At 33.2% G+C, this 23,355-nt stretch overlaps 2 non-coding genes and 1 pseudogene across 2 annotated transcripts; all 3 read left to right on the plus strand.

Annotated features, from left to right (window-relative positions):
- The first annotated feature begins 5,286 nt into the window (after positions 1-5,286).
- Positions 5,287-5,367, plus strand: TRNAL-CAA (transfer RNA leucine (anticodon CAA)). Its single transcript has one exon. It is a non-coding gene; the product is annotated as a tRNA-Leu (tRNA).
- Positions 5,368-13,237: 7,870 nt separating this feature from the next.
- On the plus strand, positions 13,238-13,310 carry TRNAM-CAU (transfer RNA methionine (anticodon CAU)). Its single transcript has one exon. It is a non-coding gene; the product is annotated as a tRNA-Met (tRNA).
- Positions 13,311-19,059: 5,749 nt separating this feature from the next.
- On the plus strand, positions 19,060-20,560 carry LOC149541798 (18S ribosomal RNA; annotated as a pseudogene).
- Positions 20,561-23,355: the final 2,795 nt, after the last annotated feature.

A 23,355-nucleotide genomic window follows, 5' to 3' on the forward strand; every position in this document is an offset into this window, starting at 1 on the left:
TAACTATATGCCAAAATATCATATCTGTGACGTTTGATCCGGTTCTTAAGTCATGCCATAAAAGTGGCAAAGCGCTTCTCTCCCAAAAACGATGCAAATTCAGTCCATCCCAACCGGTTGCCAATAATATGTTTACGTTTTTTATTTCTGTGTGGAGCTATTCTGTAGCCAGCACACCATTTTAACCATTGCTTCCAATGGTTAATCGTTAACTCTCCAGGATGCTTGCAATCCAATATTCCTTGTGAGCCCAAAAATTCTTTCACATTTTTTTTTATAAAAGGGGACGATGCTCTTGATTCTATCAAATCTTTGACATATAACCCTTTCATATTTCTTATTTCTTTCCATATTTGATGAAAAATGTATGCTAGTGAAATTTCTTTTCCTTGGCATTTGGATTCGACGTTTTTGCTAATTGGATGATTGCTATTGAATATTTTTTTAATTGTTTCAAAACTTCTACTCAATTGCATGCAAAATTCCAAATTTGACTCGATCATATTGAACATACTTATTTTGAGATCAATAAGGAGCAATTTCACCCTAAAATGAATAACTTTCATAAAAAACGGCAATTTCTTCTTGATGAAGCAAAGACTTTTCTTTTGTAAACACGAACGCCAAATTTTGATTTGAATCCACTCTTTTTTCAATTTGGATTTTATGTTAGGAGAAGGTTGATCCATTCTCTGTTTAAAATCAGCTTTCAATTTATTATAAATATCTAGATTGAAGCGATACTCCTCATTCATTTGGTTGATTCGATCATTCATTGTGATTGTCCAATCATCTGGATCTGGAAGATCCAAATTTTGTTCCATCTGAATTGAAAATGGTTCATCTTCTACTATTTCTAAAGAAAATTGAATATTAGATGTAGGCCTAGTCCGAATAGTTTTTATTTCTTTCCTAGTATCTAGGTTGATTTTTTGCTCAAACTTTTGCTCAACCTTTTCCTTTATTGCCTTTACCATCTTTTTTATTTCTTTTCCTATCTTTTGTATTTCATTTAGAAATTCGCAGATAAGATTTATCAATTCGCGGATAGGTTCGATAATAGGTTTTGCCCGATCGGACGTATAATTCCAAATGCATTTGCCAATAGGTTTCCAAAAAGAAGGTACGTTTGGTGGATTACCAAAAGGTGATTCAATTTCTATACCATAGATAGTTAAGTATCCTGTTGTTTTTTTTTCAGTCTCAACAGAATTAGGTTCATACCAAGGTTTTAAGCGAAAAGGATATACAATCTTGATTTGAATACCTTCTTTGATGTAATCTTTTAGGAACTTTTTCGGGACATCTGGGTCCATCAATTCATATCCATCATAATTACATTTGAGATATGATTCCTTTTCCATGATTTTCCAATCTTGCTCCCATTCGGGAACTTGAAACAGTAAAATACGACCAATAATTTTAGCTATTATCAAAGTAGGCAAATACAATCGTTTCCTTAAATACGTATGAGTAAACAAGAGAGCAGCTCTGACATAGTGAATCACTTCCCCGTCGAAGGTTTGCTGTGTTCGGCGGCGACGATCTTCTTTTCGTCTTTCGCGTCTTTCCAAAAATTGTTCGCGAATTCTTAAGGATCTTGGAGTTCTTCTCTTTTTTTTGTCCTTCTTAGGCACAGGTTTGTGATGTGATGACTTTTGAGTCATTGATCTTAGTCTCCCGAAAAGAATCGACTCTGGTCTCGGTATCCAATGGTTGATTGCTGAAACTTTTCGTCGTTGAAAACGGATAGCTCCTTTTACCAAATCTCGACGAAAATATCCTTCATAAGGATAACTAAAGACGTATATATCTTTGGATACAGGATCCTCTTCTTCATCCCCCCCATTGTCCGCTTCTTCTTGTTCAAGAGTTTCTTCTTCAAGAGCTAAAGGTTTAAACAACCCTTTTTTTGTTGTTTCTAAGGCCTTTGTTGTTTCTAAGGCCTTTGTTGTTTCTAAGGCCTCATTCTTTGGTTCTTCCTCCTCTTCTTTCTCGTGTTCTTCCTTTTCCTGGAGCCTCTCAAAGGGGTTTATAATTATTAACTGCCGAGCTTTTTTTGGGCGAACTTCGAGACAATCTTTGACAGCCATAGGGTCGTGAACTCCAGATACTAGGGTAGAGGGCAATTTAGGAACAACAAACCTGTTAAAATCTCGAATTCGAGGTTCGTAATCATCAAGACGGGTTTTTACCTGTTCTATTAATTTGCTATAAAGAACATAAAGTTCATGAAAATCTGCGAAATCCCTCATATCTTGCTCAGATTGTTCTTTTTCAAAGAAATATTCATCAAGATGAATATTTGATTTATCGCTCTTATGTTCTTTATCCTTAGTATGTTCCTTATTAGAAGAAGGTGGATCCTCTTCTAAAATATCTGCGAAATCCTTCAGAATATCCTTCTCTGATATTTCAATATCCATAGATAATCGATAGTTTGATAATTCGTCCGAATTAATCACAAAAAGTCGCTCATAAAGCAAAGCCTGCTCGGTAGGAAGAACACTAAGAAGCAATTCCCATTTGGTACCCGTAGTTTCAAGAAAAATATGCAACAAATAATTTGTTAACAATTTTTTCTCATAAGAAGCAATGTCTTTTTCTATTCTTTCCTTTAAAGGCGCCGAGACCAATGTGTTGAAAACATATTCTAATGAAGAGAAATTTTTAGGATAATTTTGATCATATTTCTTCTTTAAGTCCTCCAAAGTAGATTCATCTAACCATTTTCTTCTGTTCTGTTCTTCTAATAAGACCATACGAATTTTATCTATCCACCATTTTGAAATAAGTTTGATTCGCGGTTGAACGATTCTTTCTTTATTTTCTGGTCGAATTAAAGAAAATCGAAGAAGTCGGTTGGTAGAATCATCCTTCTTATTGGTAGAATCATGGTTCTTAGTGGTAGAACCCTGGTTCTTAGATTCTGACAATTTCTCTTTTTGCTCTTTCAAGTATTCCTCCGAATAAAGCATCCAAGGCGACTTAAATTGAAATTGATTCATTGACCCATGGAATGGCCCGCTAAGTAAAGGATCATCAACTTCTGAAAGACGCTTTTTATCTTTTGTTTTTTTAAATCTGATTCTCTTTTCAAGAATTTTGACAATAGGAGATCCATTGCTTAGAGCTCTCACCCTATTTTCAAGCTCTTCGCCTAAAGAAGTTTTCCTCTCCCATTTTTTTTCTATCCATTCATCAAGGTGATCCTGATTTGAATCAAGACTTTGATCACCCAAGTTTGCCATTTTGGCAAAAAAAGAGATACTTGGCGGAGCTGTGAAAGAAATTTTTTGATGGCCATCACTGAGACAAACATCAAAGAAATATTCAGCAACTTGGCTCCTCACAGGGCCACGCAGAATATAATCTCCTATACTCACGTATCGAAGGGGGTCGTTAAACCGATTAGAATCCAACACTATTAATGGCCACCTTTTGATTATAAAAGGTAATATTTTTTTTTTGTCAACGTGCAATTTCAATTCATCAGATAAAAATTTCACTAGCGGTCTAAAAGAAGAAGGCAAAGGAATGGACGGCTTCTTAACATTCTCCTCATTTTTTTGAATATTAATAGGGGTCTTAGGCGGTGTCTTAGGCTTGTGTTTCTTATGTTTTTTTTTCTTGTTAGATGTCTTAAAAGAGCCTTTCTTACCAGATAAGTCTAATGATAGTTCTTCAAGTTCTTCTCGAGGACCGTGAATGAACGTCCTTGAATCAGTCCATTTAGTAGCAATGAGAGAAGGATTCCTGCCGTAGCATGCCACCATGGCATAGCCGAAGAAAATAATTTGAAAACTGAAGGCGAAAAATTCTCCCCTTCTATCCCTTTTTAAGAGAACATCATTTTCCACCCGTGAACAAAAAATTTTCGTCATTTTTACAAAAAGAATTTGTCTGCTCAACCATCCGGCTGCGGTACTCAGCAGAAATAAAAAGTTTTCGCTATATCTGAATAGCATCAAATTGATTAATCGGGTATAGATAGATTTACCAAAAAGGGCGGGGTTTAGCAGTTGTAAAGCGACTCCAATAAAGAATTCTACTGCCAGATTTTGAAGCCAAGGGTGTTTCCGAAACAAAGCTCTTTGAAAAATAACAAAAAATAAAACGGGGTAAAGCATGGTTGCCATCAAATGGGGTTTCCAAATACTCGCATAAATAGGCGCTACGTATATGGATGAGAAGACCACCAGTTGTGCCACAAAAGAACCACTAAGAATCAAATTCCCTGCAGGAACAATTTTTCTGTTGTCGATGACTTTGTTTTGAATTAACAAAGATCGAATAAAATACATCTGGGCCGGGCCAATTGGCAATGTTGCTAAAAAACCATAATAAACTCCAAATAATAGAACCGGAGTGGATCTTTCAACCCACGGTATGATGTAATTAAGCATAGTCTCTTTTCCTCCCGCCGTTAGGCTATATTAGTTATTTATACTATATTAGTTATTTATAATTAATAGAATAGAAAATGGAATAGAACTTTTTTTTTATTCATTCATGAGACTATGATTTTAACGTTATTAACATAACATTCGGATCATTTTTTTATTTAATATGACAATTTTTCTATAGAATTAGATTACTAACCTATTTCTATTTCATGGAAATATTTAGAAACTGTCTTAGATAGATCATTAGATAACACTCCAAATCTATATACAGAGATTAACGACAACATCGAATCTACTCCCTAACTGTATTACATAGATCAATATATTACCATAGATCATTTTTTGTATATGATAGCACTATAAGTATATGGTTACTTATCTCATATATGTGTCCTACCTGCCGAATCTCCTTAATTAAGGGCTATTAAAATAGAATCACGGTGATTCTCAATCTTATGTTATGTTAATCAAGATATCCAAAATTGACTATTGACTTATTAATAGAAAATAAATCATATTTCTAAAGGTGTCGTTCAACCATTTCATTTAATAAGCTAAACAGAATATTCTATCCGATCCACTTTCTCTTCCACTATTGAACTAAACTCACTTTATTATATCACAAAACAATGATATTGTGTTGTCAAACCGATCCACTTTCTCTTCCACTATTGAACTCAACTCACTCTATTATATGAAAAAACAATGACATTGTCAAGTATTCGATGAAATAAAATCAAATATTCGATTAAATATTATATGACAAAACAATGATATTGGCAAGTATTTGATGAAATAAAATCAAATATTCGATTAAATATTATATGACAAAACAATCATATTGTCAAGTATTCGATGAAATAAAATCAGCTTCTTGAATGCCTTGATGGTGGAATGGTAGACACGCGACACTCAAAATGTCGTGCTAAACAGCGTGGAGGTTCGAGTCCTCTTCAAGGCATACATATTCAATATTTAATTTAATAGTTATATTAGACATTATAATTAATTAATGGCAATTGAATGAGTAATTCAATTGCCATTGTTCAAAAAATCAAGTTGAATTAATCGAGAGTACTACTATTAAACTATATTAATTCGATTTTATTTTTTGGAAAAGTTTTAAAGACAAAATTCGGACCGATCAAATTTGAACAAAATGAATGAAAGATCTAGGCTTTTTTTTTGTTATTTAATCCTTCCGCCAATAAACAATCAATGGCATTCGTAGAAAGCCATTTTGTTTTTAATAATGTATCGATCATTTGTTTAAATAACATTCTATTAGAGAAGAATAAATTTGATAAATATTCATAACTTTCGGATAGAGTTTTATAAGTAAGAGATTCATTAGATAATAAATCTATATTTTCCCTTTCTCCCTTGAGCAAACGTTGTTTAAATTTATCATCCCGTGTTTTTTCACGGAACCAATGTTTACTTATCACCGATTGGGGATAAGGTAATACACGTTTCAATCGGGTACCAATTTCTTGAAAGCGTTTGAAATTTTCAAAATTTTCTTTTTCTTCCATTTTAATATTAAGAGGTAAATCGTCATCATTAGTCTGAATTTTGATTCCTAGGGCTATTTTTCTCACCTTTTTACGCTTTAGAATAGACTTTAACATTTTTTTAATACTGATATTTAGCTCTCTTGTTGAAGAATAAGTAATATAAATGCTCTTCACAAGTTCTTTAGAAGCAAAAAGTTCTCTTCGTTCAAAAGAAGAGTGCTTATTTAAAAAGCGAATACTCACGGGATCCCAAAGAAATCGACAAGCTATACAGATTACTGGTGTATTTAAAGGTTTATACTCCATTGCATACTCTTCTGTGTCAAATTGATATATTACCATCCTTTGAAACTTTTTGTATAGTAATTTTGCTTCCCAGAAAGTAGCTGTCTTTCTTTCTATAATATCGTCCTTCCCAGCATAAAGAGGCCGGAAGTCGGGGCCAGACATTAGAAATTTCTTCCAATATAAGCTAGAAAGACGGGTCGGTCTTTCTTGAAACCCTCCAAACAGGTGAAGATAATCCAATAATGGATTTTCTATTGTTATATCTTTTATATGCTCAAATCGATTGCTGCGAATAAAACTAAAAGGCCAGGTCCTAGAATCACAAACTATAGGAGTTTCGTCCTCTTTTCCGTAGGAATTTCTTAATTCTTTAGATAAAACGATTTTATCTAGTATAGAAGATAATCCTTTTTGCATCATATCTTTTTTGAACTGAGGAGCAATTGTTATGTAATCAGAATTGCCCCGATATATTGCCAACGATGGAAATTCTTCCAGAAGACCCTGTAAGAGACTCAAAGCTAGAATGAAATCATTTTCAATGAAAGGATCAAAAGGATTATTCCAATTCTCTCTATTTGATTCCGATAAAAACCAACAATCTTGCGCTACTGATCCGGCCAAGTAACCCAAAATATGATAGAATACGGTGAACTCTTTTGCAACTGTTCCGGCAATTGAAGGTTCTAAATACCATTGATGCAAATAGTTTGCCCTTCGACCCTCAAAATCTAGATTAAGCCTTAGAGAATTTTTTTAATGCGTTAGTTTATTCTGTATAATGGCTTTTCCTATCTTATAAGGAAGTCCTTGAAAAAATTCACTGAACTTCAGATTATAATTACAAGGACCCCAATTTGATCTATACAAAGCTACTCCAATTATATCATTGTCTATAGCTGAAGTATTTTGGCTCATGCTAATTAGAAATATTTCATCAGCAAGTTTTGCTAGATCTTGCGTAGTAAAGCCTTTGGTAGTTAACCCAAATTCATCATAGCAGTTCCATTCTTTTTTCAAGTAGAGCCCTTTGTTACGTAAAAGCAAAGGAAATTCTTTTTCTCGATATGGGGCAGGCAACTTTTTAGTATTGATAAATGTATCGAATCTTCGTTTACTACGAGGAGGACTTATTAGAACTGGATCAATTTTTTTTGGAATATCAGTTGAGGCAATAACAACAATATTTTGTTTGATGGTGGTTTCTTTTTCACCATCAATCGGATTATATGGATCCCCAAGGAGTTCTACCAATAATGCAATAAGATAAAAGTAATCATTCAGTTCATGAATGCTTGGAATCCATATGACGCAAGGAGACATCAATTTTGCCAATTTGAGTGCAAATACGAATTGGATTACTCTTCTCAAAAAATACTCTGGAGGGTTAGGATTCAAAAATCAATCATACAAAAACTTATGAGGTTTTTTATCATAGTACTCCTTCTCAGCTACGTCTTTTGGCCTGCCTGACCAGCCGAGAGACCTGAGGATATTTTCATGCTCAAGGTATGATTGTTTAGCTGAAGATGTATACTCGGGTTCATAGCGAGACAGAATTTTTTGCTGCCTCAAAAAACTTTTAGGAGATATTCTTATTAAAGGTAAATAAGAATCTGCTGCTAAATTTTTAGCCAAGTAGGATCGTCCAGTTTCCTTAGGCCCTATCAATAAAATTCGATTCGAAAAGGACGGTACTGGGTAGAGTGGGTAAAATCTAACGTGGTCATATAAGAATGAGCGAATTGGGATGGAAGTCATCTTCTGATAAAAAGCAGTGTAGATCAGTATTTCTGCTAAAAACAATGAATTTAATTCGGAATTCATTAAGCCTATTCTATGAGTTAGGCCTCTCTGAATAAATTCAGCTAAATATCGAAAGTAAAGAAGTCCTGGCTGTTCTTTTTTTTCAAATTCATGAAATAAACCAATAGGGGGGGTTAATTTCGATTCAAATTGAGAGATTCTTTCTTGTAGTAAAAACAATCGATTTTCTCTCAAAAGAAAGTCATCCACTTCAAATTCGTACAAAATTGTTTTTATAAGTGAGTGATATTTCCAGCATTCTCGAAAACGCCGCCGCAACCATTTAATATTTTTGACATACCAAATTTTCAATAGTAGCGATAATCCTATATCATCAGGATCCGAGTCCAGCTCGATATAGTCCACAAATGTAAGCCAAGAACCATACCAATTTAAATTAGAAAAATTTCTAAGCCTTTTATAAGATCTAATCATTTCTCCTACTCTCTCAAAGCAGTAGGAATTATACTGCAAAACTCTGATGAGATAGAAGTTCCTATAGAACTTAATCAACAATAAAGGAATTCTGGAGGAAATATAAAAGAAAAACCCAATTAAGATATAAAGAAAAATATCATATTCCCGAACATTATGTATATATTTCCATACATCAAATGATATTGATAGATCTTTTCCCTTAAGTACTTGTCTAAATACTTTGTCATTTGTTTCTTGCAATATTTTGTCAATACTCCAGCGGGATAACATAAGATTGAATGTAGGGATAATTTGATCATTCAATATCAGGAGAATTTGATTATTTAATATAGGGAGAATTTGATCATTTAATATTATGAGAATTTGATCATTTAATATTGTGATAATTTGATCAATTTTATCTCTAAATTCCCACTTTAGAACTTTCCAAAATTTATGATAAAGTGCCCACAAAATATTCAAATTGTGATTTTCGAAAAAGAGTAAAAAATAGATTTTTAGTATATTTCCACCCTGTGGAAGTAAAAAACCACAACCATGACTTATGTGTTTGAAACAAACCCCATTTCTCGAAAAGAATATTTCTTTTTATTTGATCAAAAAGAATATTTATTTGATTTTGATTAAAAGAAATTATTCCAAAACACTTTAGTTTTGAAAATACTAACTTTAGTTTTTCTTTGTCAAAAAAGTCACCTATGGATTTGAATTCCATAAACTCACCTATGGCTTCGTCTTCCATAAAGTCCCCTATAGTTTTGTCTTCTATTATATCTCTTTCTGTTGAACTATATTTTGCTTTTTCTGCAAATTGATTCATTCGCAAAGATATTTCGGACAATAGATCATCTTGATAAGATTGAGTTTGAATAAGATCTATGTTTGAACTAAAACTATTTTGAGAATACTGGCTAGAGGTCTTTTCTTCTAAATCTGAACTATTTAAAAAAGGATAGCAAGAGTTTTTGTCAAAATTGACAATTTGTAGGCTTATTAAAGGAGTTTTAGAAATATCTTCAATCGAGAAATTAATATTTCTACGAATAATAGAATTCAATTTATCAAAGAAATTAGACGATTTATGCAAATCATGAATTAGCACTTTGTCACATAAATATTTATCCAATAATATATTGACTTGTGACTTTATGAGTGAGATAGTTTCTTTCTCTGAGTACACAGCTCTCATTTCGTTAATAGACGAAGAAACCAGATTGTTAGGAATGAAAAATAAATTTAATAATTGTCCATATGTTACATTCTTATTTTTGATATGAATCCTTCCCATGTAAGAAGCCAATCTTTTTTTATAAAAAAGACGAGGACGGTGTAAGTAATCTAAAAATTCAAAGGTATTTGCTTTGTGAAAAGAAGCTCTCAATGAATTTTGATTAGAGAGTTTTAAAGGATTCAACCAATTGTCTTGATTATCAAATATTTCCGAAAGACCCGCATTATTAAATAGTTCCAATAATTCCATGTAATTTTTTCCATTATCAAAGACGTCAATAATAAATTCAATTATCAATTTTTTCTCATTTAATGTTTGTTTGGATTCAAGATTAGGAATTGATTTAGATTTTGTGCCATTTTCATTAAGCTTGTCCCAAACATTTTCATTAATCTTGGCCCAGAGAATCTTCGAACGATTCATATTCTCCAAGATAAACTTATTAATTCCAGTATAATTAAATTCATTGGGATCCCCAAACCAACCCCAATGTTGAATAGTCGATAATTCAATTGGATCTAACACTCTCTTTTTAAAATTGTTTTGTTTGGAAATGGACAAGAGATATTCTAATCTTTGTTGAAAGTATTCGATCTTTTTGGATAATACAAAAGTGTTTAAAAAATTTGGATTTCTAATCTGAACAGGTCGAAAAATAGGGCGATCCAAACATTCTTTTTGACACATTATCCAACTTGATGAATGCTGGTTAATTGCATCTTGCGTTACATTATTCAAATTGCGACTTAATGTTTTGAGAAAATAGATGAATTCCAAATAGTATTTATTCTTATTCAATACTTTCTGTAATTCTAAATAGTCTCTTTGTAATTCCATATAGTATTTATGAAATTCCACATAGAAATATCCAAAATAATTATGTAATTCCAAATAGTATTCATCCAATACTTTTTGTGATTCCAATTTATTCTTATTCACTACTTTCTGTAACTCCAAAGAGTATTTATGGAATACCAAAGAGTATTTAGTCAATAATTCCAAATAGTATTCATGAAATACCAAAGAGTATTTATGGAATGCCTTATCTAATTCTAAATAGTATTTATTCAATACTTTCTGTAATTCCAAATAGTATTCATGAAATACCAAAGAGTATTTATGGAATGCCTTATCTAATTCTAAATAGTATTTATTCAATACTTTCTGTAATTCCAAATAGTATTCATGAAATACCAAAGAGTATTTATGGAATGCCTTATCTAATTCTAAATAGTATTTATTCAATACTTTCTGTAATTCCAAATAGTATTTATTCTTATTCAATACTTTATGTAATTCCAAAGAGTATTTTTGTAATTTCAAATAGTATTTATTCGTATTCAATACTCTCTATAATTCCAAAGAGTATTTTTGTAATTTCAAATAGTATTTATTCGTATTCAATACTTTCTGTAATTCCAAAGAGTATTTATTCTTATTCAATACTTTCTGTAATTCCAAAGAGTATTTATTCTTATTCAATACTTTCTGTAATTCCAAAGAGTATCTTTGTAATTCCATATAGTATTTATGGTATTCCAAAAAATAATACTTCTGGAACGATTCTAAATCCTTTAATACAAAATATTTTAAGAAATATTCATTCAAATCAGATTTTGATACAACAGGTGCCAATACGTTCTTCAAGAAATTGAATCTCATAAATGCTTTTTCAATTTCAACATGCTCGTTAGCTTGAATCTTGTATCTACTCAATATTTTATTAAATATTAGTTGTTTAGTGTTATCATCTTCTGATGTTTTCTTTTTTTCAAAAATATTGAGTACCTGAAGGAAAGAATCATGCGTTAATTCATCTCTGGAATTGAAGAAGTAATTGAAGGACTTCAATAGAGTCTGGTTGAATAAATGTAATTCGTTCACACGATCATCGATATCTAGGTCAATTTCATCATTAGGGTAATAGAGATTAGGCTTAGTTATTGATAGAGTAAATTGGTCTGTTATTTTAAGAACAAATTTTTTGAATTGGAAATCATCGTTTAATGCTAATTGTTCTTTATTTTGATCACAGGATGAGGGAGATCTTGAAGATAAATTCGATTTCATAAATCGAATACAATTGAATTGGTTTATAGAGTCTTTTCTTATGTTCCATTCGCGATCTGGTAAAATATCATAATTGACAGAAGGATTTTGAATCAATTTTTTAACCTTCCATAGATCAACAATTCTATTCTTTTCTAACCCCCTGAAATATTCAAAAGCATCTTGTCGCCCTTTCAACAATTTGAATTTTTCACTCGGTTTATTGCTATAATTAATACTTATACATGATTCATCTATTAACAAAGGATCAAAAAACGTTTGAAAAACTTCCGTCTCTGAAAAGGGAAAAGATTCTCTTGCTTGATCTAATTCTTCTTGTAATATTTTTTCTTGTTGTGCAAAATACTTAAATTCTTTTGTCTCCTTATGGAGTTTCCTTAGTCTTCGTAGACTTTCTCTGCATGTTTCGACTTCTTCAATTTTTCTTTTTATTCGCTTCTTTTTTTCTTTTTCTGGTTCTGAAGAACGAGCAAATTCTTCTTCTGCTTGAACTAGTCCAACTTCTAGTTGTTCGAGTCTGTTTTCTACTTCCTCAATAATTTTGTTTCACTCAAGATAAAGTAATGACTCCCGCCATTCATAAAGGTTTTCAGGTTTTGTTTCAGATTTCCAATATTCTGGAATTGAATTAAAAGATGAATCAATCTCCCATTCGATGCCATTAGATTCCTTCTCCAAAAGGCTTTCCCAACTTGTTGTTTCTTGCTTCTCTGATATTCTATCATTTTTCTGATTCAGATTTGTTTTAGAACTAGATAAAATCCAAACATGTTCTTTTGGATTGAGCAAGCAACGTTGATATCTCCTTCGGACTTTTCGCAAAAAAATAAAACGATGCGGAACGAGCAACAAATTTTCCTTTCTAGCTCTAGCTCCAAAATGTTGTATAGCCGGAGCCGGAAATATCTTCATCAAATTATATTTTGATGATTTGTTTCTTTCAATTAATCGAATATTCAAAAAATAGAAAAGTAATGGTAATGCTATTATCATTACAGCTTTTATTACTTGACCTTTTAAGATAAATATACGTATATCCCGTATAAGTAATGTACTAAGAATCCGAAAATCAAAAAGCTTAACAACACTTTCTCGACCAGAAAATATTTGACTTAGCAATCTCACCAAATTGGATTCGTTCCATGGAACGAATATATCCATCATGTAATCTTTAAATTTCGACTGAACGCTAAAGAACCAAACTATTTCTCAGTTTTTTCCGATAGGGTCCGTAGACCACGAATTTTCATGTTTTCCCATATATTATTTGTTTTTCCCATATATTATTTGTTTATTATTTTGTAAGATAATATAGTGTAATTATTACTTATTAAATTGAATTATAATAAGAAAGAGGTAGTCAGTGCAAGTTATTCAACTATTGTACAATTTGTCAAAAAAAAGTTTCTTGTTATTTCTATAAAAGAGAAATAGAATTGAATTGGTTACCATATTGATTATAATGAAATAACTTTACCATAGCATCCATGGCTGAATGGTAAAAGCACCCAACTCATAATTGGGAAGTCGCGGGTTCAATTCCTGCTGGATGCATAATAAACAGTTATTGCACTCTGTTTTTTAGATGAAAGAATCGCAGCAAGGTTATCTCGATTCAATTCAGTATGGAGATTATATTATCTCCATCCCTGTTTTGTAATTCTTAACTTCTCTTTTCAATAGAAGTTAAGAATTACAAATATTTTATTTAACACATGTTTGAACGACTTTTTCTCAGATAGAAACATCTATATTTTGTTTTGGTACAAAATGAACAAATTCTATATTATAACCAGTATTATAACCAAAATGAACTTCTAATTGAATGATCAAGTTGATTTTGTAATTAGAATTTCATCTGATAATTTAAGCCTAGCCTATTCCCTGTGATTTTAAGAATATGAATATAAGGGCAATTCTTCCTTTTTTTTACATCTAGTGAAAATTATATTACAAAAAATATCAATCTCTAAAATAATGTATCCTGGGCAATTGCAACAATTGGATTCATTATTATTCCCAATAAAGTAGATGCTATTACAGATATAATCATACTAACTTCGATATAATTTTTTGAGATTGAAGAAGATAATCTATAATTTTGCACGTAGGGAGTTATTTCTTTGTTTCTTTCAGTCATTAATAACTTAATTATTTTAAGATAATAATATATGGAAATAGCACTCATAAAGAGTCCTATTGAAACCAATAAATAGGAGCCTGCTTGCCACCCACACCAGAATAGATAAAGTTTTCCAAAAAAACCTGCTAATGGAGGAATCCCTCCTAGCGATAGCAGACATAAAGATAAAGACAAAGCTGAAAAAGGGTCTTTCGCGTATAATCCTGCATAATCCCGAATGTTATCTGTTCCTGTACGTAGACTGAATAATATAATACAAGCAAAAGTTCCTAAATTCATAAAAATATAGAGTACCATATAAGTTATCACACTTGCATATCCGTTATTTGGGTCTTTATCAATTATTCCAATAAGGATATATCCAATTTGACCTATCGATGAATATGCAAGCATACGTTTTATACTTGTTTGAGTAATAGCAATTAAATTTCCTAATATCATGCTAAGAATAGCTGATATTTCCAAAAGAAGATGCCATTCGTTCAATGAAAAATAAAAAATAATATCAAAAATTCTAGTGACTAAAGCTGAAGCAGCTACTTTTGAAATAACAGAAATAAAAGCAACGACTGGAGTGGGGGAGTTAGAGTCGAAAAGAGGAATTCTCCCTTCTCTCATTAAGAACCGTGCATGAGACTTTCTTCTCGCACGGCTCCTAAGTGATAAAAAAATTTGCAGAATCATTTGATTCTCTTTTTTTTATTACCTTCCTCGTGTATGTATAAGATTGAATATATTCAATTGATATAAAGAATAACTATATAAAGAATAACTAATCCTTAACTTCGCGAGGAATCCTTACTCAGTGGTTATTATAGTATGCAATATAATATATAAATTGTAAATTATTCATTTTTCTTATTATTTTTTTTTTTTAAGTTCAGTTATGAAAGAGTTAAAAATAAAGTGAAAAATAAAAAATAAAACCATCTGATTTAAATCGTTCTGAATAGTCATGAGATGCTCATCTTAGGGTAATCTTTTTGTCGACAGATGCCTTCTTTTTTACACTCGTAGTTTCTGAAGAATGAAAACTTACTATGTAGCATCTACGTTAAGAATAAAAGTACACGTCAATCTGACCCTAAAAACTACCCGTAATAATTCATTTGTAAAAGTTATTTATTGTATTGGGGTGGTGTAGTGTGTTAATTCAATCAAACAATTGAGTTTGTTTCTTACTTTGCTTTACCTTAATTCAATTCAAATTTTTGGTAAAAGTGATGTCTTAGTCCAAGTGGGAATAACAATCTTTTTTTCACATGTCTATAGAGTTTTTATAAATAGAAACAAACATCTCTAAAAAAGATATTGTATGTAATAATTTATCAAACGAATCACACTCCTTCATATACATCGGGGGTCCGTTGATGAAAAGGAACTAAAGAAAGTTTGAATGCAATTCCTACCATTACAGATAGAAGTGCAATCCAAATTCCTGGAGAGTTATACATTTGTGTATTTATAAGACCATTGGCTATTTCTTGAATTTCAATCTCACCTCCAGATAGACCATATAGCCAAGAAAGACCATAAGCAAGAATGGAAGAACTTGTTCCACCCATAAGTAAATATTTCATAATAGCCTCATTAGACCGAACATCTCTTTTGGTATATCCAGATAATAGATAAGAACATAGACTTAAACATTCTAAAGATACGAAGATAGTTGTTAAATCATTAGCACCACATAAAAACATTCCTCCTAGAGTAGCTGTTAATATGAATAACAAAAACTCTGTTACAGCCATTTCTGTACATTGAATGTATTCCACGGATAGAGGAATACACAAAGTGGAACATAATAAAATGAGAAATCAAAATATTTTATTAAAATTGTTTGTTTGTAAATTGCCAAAAAAACTAATCGTGGGTTCTTCTCTCCATTGAAATAACAAAAAAGTTATGCTTAGCACTAAACTTGTTAAAGAGATGAAATAAAACCAAGTTGCCTTTTTCTGATAAAAAATGACATCGATTACTAGAAGAAGAAATAGGCCAAAAATCAGGATGCATTCTGGGAAAATGGAACTTCCATAGAAGAGAAGCAAATAAAATTCTTTCATAAAAATGATTTTAAGGTATAAAAAATGCATTTTTCATTTTGTCCGGATCATTAGTTACTAACTTCAATTAATATTCGAGCAACATTTTATTTAAAATCTCCTTATTATACATTATATCTATGATTTATTTTTCATTCTTCTTTTCCTTTCGTTTTTGTTCCAATAAAATTTGTATCAATTTTTAGAAAGTAAGTTTTCTTTTATTGATCAAAATGGGATATTTTATTGATCAAAATGGGATAGATCTGTGGATCTATTTATACTAATTAGTGGATTAACGGTAATGCGCAAAAGCTTTATTAGATTCTGCCATTTTATGAATCTCTTCCTTCTTGCATATAGCATAGCCTTTCTCTCTGGCAGCATCCATTATTTCGTAACTTAATTTGAATTGCATATTTGGACCAGAACGTTTTCGGGATGACTCTAATAACCAACGAATCGCAAGTATTTTTCCTTCTTTCTCTTTTATTTCAATGGGAACTAGATAAGTGGATCCACTTACACGTTTTGATTTTACTATCAATTTGGGAGTTAATTTGTCTATTGCTTGACGTAGAACAATTAGTGGATTTTTCTCTATTTTTTGTTGAATCTTTTCTAGAGATTGATAAAAAAATCGATAAGCTAATGATTTTTTTCCGTTCTTAAGAATACGGTTAACGACCATGTTAACTAATCGATTATGATAGATCAGATCAAATTTATCAATTTTATTTTCTACAGTACTTTGGCATGACATGAGTGTGAAAAAGGTTCATAAATTTATTTCATAAAGACTAATCATTACTTATTTCGGCTTTTTAACTCCATATTGTAGGGTAGATCTCTAAAGGTATCAAAGATCTCCCTCCAAACCGTACATACGACTTTCGCCGGATACGGCTTTCCACATGATTCTATTTGCATATATAGAAGATATTCATTCTTATGCATAGAATTATGTTTACTCATTCTCAATTGAGTATCCGTTTCCTTTCTTTTGCTATGATTAGAAATCTTGTATTTTCTATATCTATATGATTGGGTCCTTAGGTTTAAAACAGAGTATAAAAAGGAGAAGGTGTTTTAAATCAATGCTATTTGAATTGAGTCTGCTCCAAAAAAGTCAAGACATTTCCAATTTTATGTTAACACACACTAAGTAAGGGAAAACTTATAAAATGAATTAAATATTAAACCTTAGACATATATTATCCTTATTGTTTTAGCCTGCTCTAGTCCCCTTAGAAAACGTTCGTTATTGGGTTAGCCATATACTTTACATGTTTTTAGCAATTGACATGGCATCATCATAAAATGATACAAATCTTAGATAAGAATATACAATGCACTAGAACGCCCTTGTTTCCGGTTTTTGATTGAGACAGCATCTAAAATTCCTCGAATTATGTGATATTTAACACCGGGCAAATCTTTTACTCTTCCACCTCTTACTAATACTGCAGAATGTTCTTGTAAATTATGGTCAATATCAGGTATATAAGCAGTGATTTCATATTTAGAAGTTAAGCGTACTCTGGCGACTTTGCGTAAGGCAAAGTTTGGTTTTTTAGGGGTGATAGTGGAAAAGTTGGCAGAAAAGTGACCTTTACTGCCACTATATAAAACCGTACATGAGAATTTCACCTCATACGACTTCTCGTTCAATTCTTTTTAAGACATTTTTGTTTTTCGAGTATTTTGAATATTATATAGATTATATTCTATGTAAAAAAAAAAAAACTATTTGAATCCTTCGGGGTTCATTTTTCTTTCTCTATTAAAAACAATAAGAGTGATAATCTTTTTTTTTTTTTATCCATTTTTATTATTTACATTAACATGCTCATTTTTTATTGATATCTCGAAATATCATTTCATTTTGTTTCATCACAAATTCAATTCAAAATTGACGGGTTAATGTAAGCTTATCCATGTAGTTATGCATTATTTGAACTGGGAATCAATTTGATTCAAAATTTTGACTTTTGTGCTTTGGTTTGGGTGGCATGGTTTGTATACTGAGAATTATTTCGATGGCCTATGACAAAATGGTATCAATAGAATATATGCTCCGAGCGGCTGTGTGCACCAATCGGCAATATAAGGTAAGAAAATATAGGAAAAGTTTTTTTTTTTGAAATGCAGCAATATTAATAGCCTATTTAGTTACGAATTTTGTTTTTAAGTAGAAAATGTCAATTTGGAAATTGTTACAGATTCCTTCCGAGGAATCATGATATAGTTTCGTTTAATTTCTCGATTCTTTTGGAATGGGAAGTTCTTACAATTTCCCTTCTGGATAAGGATAGGAAAGGGATATAACTCAGTGGTAGAGTGTCACCTTGACGTGGTGAAAGTCATCAGTTCAAAACTGATTATCCCTAGTTCTCTTTGTTATTTCTGTTCGCTCTTTTTTTATATTTATATCGTGAATAAAAAGAGGCTAGGGGTTTTACATTTATAATATATTGATAATGTAATTTAATGTAATAACAATAATCCACCAGAAAAGAAGATAAAGTATAACGTATCATAGAAGATTGATACGTATCAACGTTTTAATGAGCATTCTGTCCTGTAATGGAGCAAAAAAACTCATAATTACACATCCAAATAATTCAATAATAGAATAAATTATTGTTAATAAATATAGAAAAAAACAATTAATCTATAGTTCCATATTCTAATAATTAAATAATATAATATATAACTAGCAAATAATAGAATATATTATTAATATATATATATAAAATGAATCTATAGTTCCATATTATACTGACTATTTAGAATATATATAACCTCTTTATATATATAACCTCTTAACTAGCAAATAATCATATAACTACTAATAATATATCTATATATATGTATATTATATCTATATATATGTATATAATTAGTAAGTTAATATATAACTTAACTGTAACTGGCAAATTTAACAATATATTTTTAGGTTAGGTTTTGAATATTTAAGAAAGTTTAATATTTAAGGAAGGTTTAAGATATATGATTATACATATATCATACAGATGATAGATAATTCGTAAATCGACTTCGTCCACGAAGAAAGGAGCTATAAGTAATTAAATAATGAAACTCTGAATTCCATTGAGAGTTTGATCCTGGCTCAGGATGAACACTGGCAGCATGCTTAACACATGCAAGTCAAACAGGAAGTGGTGTTTCCAGTGGCAAACGGGTGAGTAATGCGTAAGAACTTGCCCTTGGGAGGGGAACAACAGCTGGAAACGGTTGCTAATACCCCATAGAATTGAGTACCTCTACGAGGTAGGCTGAGGAGCAAAAGGGAGGAATCCGCCCAAGGAGGGGCTCACGTCTGATTAGCTAGTTGGTGAGGCAATGGCTTACCAAGGCTCCGATCAGTAGTTGGTCTGAGAGGATGATCAGCCACACTGGGACTGAGACACGGCCCAGACTCCTACGGGAGGCAGCAGTGAGGAATTTTTCGCAATGGGCGAAAGCCTGATGGAGCAATGCCGCGTGAAGGAAGAAGGCTCACGGGTCGTAAACTTCTTTTCTCGAAGAAGAATAAATGACGGTATCTGAGGAATAAGCATCGGCTAACTCTGTGCTAGCAGCCGCGGTAAAACAGAGGATGCAAGCGTTATCCAGAATTATTGGGCGTAAAGTGTCTGTAGGTGGCTTTTCAAGTCCGTCATCAAATCCCAGGGCTCAACCCTGGACAGGCAGTGGAAACTATCAAGCTAGAGTACGGTAGAGGCAGAGGGAATTTCCGGTGGAGCGATGAAATGCATTGAGATTGGGAGGAACACCAATGGCGAAAGCACTCTACTGGGCCGTTACTGACACTCATAGACAAAAGCTAGGGGAGCAAATGGGATTAGATACCCCAGTAGTCCTAGCCGTAAACGATGGATACTAGGTGCTGTGCGTATCGACCCATATAGTACTGCAGCTAACGCGTTAAGTATCCCACCTGGGAAGTACATTCGCAAGAATGAAACTCAAAGGAATTGACAGGGGCCCGCACAAGCGGTGGAGCATGTGGTTTAATTCGATGCAAAGCGAAGAACCTTACTAGGGATTGACATGCCGCGAATCCTTTTGAAAAAGAGGAGTGCCTTCGGGAACGTGGACATAGGTGGTGCATGGGTATCGTCAGTTCGTACCGCAAGGTGTTGGGTTAACTCCCGCAACGAGCGCAACCCTCGTGTTTAGTTGCCATAAAGTTTGGAACTCTGAACAGACTATCGGTGTTAAGCCGGAGGAAGGTGAGGATGATGTCAAGTCATCATGCCCCTTATACCCTAGGCGACACACGTGCTACAATGGCCGGGACAAAGAGTTGTGACCCCGCGAGGGTAAGCTAACCTCAGAAACCTGGCCTCAATTTGGATTGCAGGCTGCAACTCGCCTGCATGAAGTAGGAATCGCTAGTAATCGCCGGTCAGCCATACGGCGGTGAATTCGTTCTCGGGCCTTGTACACACCGCCCGTCACACTAGGGAAGTGTTCCATGCTCGAAGTCATTATCTTAACCGCAAGGAGGGAGATGCCCAAGGCACAGCTAGTGACTGGAGTGAAGTCGTAACAAGGTAGCCGTACTGGAAGGTGCAGCTGGATTACCTCCTTCTCAGGGAGAGCTAATGCTTGTTGAGTTCATACACTGTTATGCTTGCGAAAGAGAGCGAGTGACATGAAGATGCATCTGCAAGAGATTAAGTCTCTTGTCGTTTATCGGCTGTGAAGTTCGTTATAGTCATGTAAGTAAGAATGAAGTTCATAAGTAAGCTCCTTTTCCCAGGTCGAGACAAGTGGATAATCTCCTATTTTCTGTGCTTGTTTCAGTTTATTCAACCATTTAGTATCTTGAATTTATACATTAGAAAAATAGAAAAATCAGTCATTAGAAAAATAGAAAAATCAGTTTTTACTAAAACAAATAGAGACAATAGAGACAATGATTTCAATTTTGAAATCATTGTTTCTATTTTCTTTTTTTGTTTATATATATATCTTTATCTTATATTTAACTTAACAATTAATTATTCATTTATTGAAGGAGAAGGAGTATTATGATTAGTTTATTGAAGAAGTTTATAACTTTATTTAAAAGACTTATAAACTTAGTTTCTTATTTGCTTAGGTTAGTTTCTTATTTGCTTAGGGCATTGGTTTCTTTATTGAATTTGCTTATGTCATTAGTTTCTTATTTGCTTAGAGCATTTTTTACTTTATTTAAGAAGCTTATGGCATGGGTTACTTATTTATTTAAGAAGCTCATGGCATGGGTTACTTATTTATTTAAGAAGCTCATGGCATGGGTTACTTATTTATTTAAGAAGCTTATGGTATTGGTTACTTTTTTATTTAAGAAGCTTATGGCATGGGTTACTTATTTATTTTAAGTAAGAAGCTTTTTATTTTAAGTAAGATTATGGCATTGGTAAGTTCAGTTTAATTATTGAGAATTATAGAATTAATAAAAGAATACATACAAAAAGAAGGTATCAAAAAACAAAAGGCAAGCAAGTGAGCTTGAGGATTTCTCTTGCTTTTGGCAGGCATCCCCTACTACTGGGGGGCCTACTGGGCTATTAGCTCAGTGGTAGAGCGCGCCCCTGATAACTGCGTCGTTGTGCCTGGGCTGTGAACGCTATCAGCCATAGGGATAGTTCAATGTGCTCATCAACGCCTGACCCAGAGATGTGGATCATCCAAGGCACATTAGCATGGCGTACTCCTTCTGTTTGAACCAGGGTTGAAAACTGACTTTTTTTTACCAGGAGGATAGATGAGGTGATTAAGGTGAGATCGAATGTAGACCAAATTTTCTATTCATTCGTGGGATCTGGGCGGTCCTGGGCAGCGATGTATTTTGGCTACTTTTTTTCGAGAATCCATGCATATCTTATCAGTGTATGGAAGGCTATCTCTCGAGCACAGGCTGAAGTTCTTATTAATTAAGCCTAAATGTTAAAAAAACACCTAACAACACATCTTCACAGACCAAGAACTACGAGATCACCTTTTATTCTAGGGTGATGGAAGGATCATATCATTCGAATTCATGCTTTTTTCTTTGCGTAGGATGCGGGAAATATAGTAAGTATAGGTCCGGCCGGGAGACTTTTTCTTTCTAAACCTAAAATAGTGGATAGTTAAATACTTGCTCGGTCTTCGACTCGTTCAATTACTATGAACAATTTCCGTATCAGTAGATTAGGAAATCGTTATTCGTCTCCTAATAAACGATGAGAAAAGCAAGATCGAAAAAGGATCTTGGAGTGTCTGGGATTGGGTTAGGAGGATCTTATTAATACCTCCTTTTCTCTTCTCATCCAAATTTTGACTTCTTTTTGGTGAAGAAAAAGGAAGGAGAGGAAGTACACTTGGAGAGCGCAGTACAGCGAAAAATTGTATGCTGTGTTCGGGAAGGATGAGTCGCTCCTGAATGAAGAGAGAACTTATTCTCCTCGAATCATAGGTGCGATTATTTACTTCACGGGCGAGGTCTCTGGTTCAAGCCCAGGATAGCCCACCCATTATGTGCTATGTAGTAGGATTGTTGTCTGCTTCATTTGATATCTACGGGGATATAGCTCAGTTGGTAGAGCTCCGCTCTTACAATCGGGTCGTTGCGATTACGGGTTGGATGTCTGATTGTTTAGGCGGTAATGATAGTATTTTTACCTGAACCAATGGCTCACTTTTTATCAGTAATGGGAGAAAAGACCGTAACATGCCACTAAAAAACTCTATTAAGACGAAGATAGACTGTCAAGAATGTAGAGAAGGTAGGGTGGGTAGTTGGTTAGATCTAGTATGGATCGTACATGGTCCATAGTTGGAGTTGGTGGCTCTCCTAGGGGTCTTTCTTATAGGATCCTCAGGGAAGAGGATCAAGTTGGCCCTTGCGAACAACTTGATGTACTATCTCCCTTCAACCCTTTTTAGCCCAAAAAATGGGGGCAGAAGGAAAAGTCATGCCATGGACCGACCCCATCATCTCCACCCCGTAGGAACTACGAGATCGCTCCAAGGATGCTTTCGTCATCCAGGGGTCACAGACTGACCACAAACCCTGATTTGAGAAGTGGAACGCATTAGCTATCTCTTCTGATTGGGCAGGAAGGGTCGGAGAAGGGCAATCTTTTTAAGATAAGACCAAAGAGTCGGTGGAAAAAAGAAGAGCTTTTTGTTCCTGGTTCTTCCAGAGTTTTCTTTCTTAAGAACTTCAAGAATTCCTAGGGTCAACAACTTATTGCTTTTGGGAGGAGTTGCTCTTTGGAGAGCACAGTACAATGAAAATTGTGAGCTGTGTTCGGGGGGAAGGCTATTGTTGATTGTGGACCTTCTATGGTAGACTTAATCAAGAGGGTTCAATAGACAGTGGTTGACCCTGTGGCGGATGCCAGCGGTT

The sequence above is a fragment of the Cupressus sempervirens genome, chromosome 8, assembly GCF_028749045.1.
Source record: "Cupressus sempervirens isolate cs-2001-9-10 chromosome 8, ASM2874904v1, whole genome shotgun sequence".
Classification (NCBI taxonomy): Eukaryota; Viridiplantae; Streptophyta; class Pinopsida; order Cupressales; family Cupressaceae; genus Cupressus; species Cupressus sempervirens.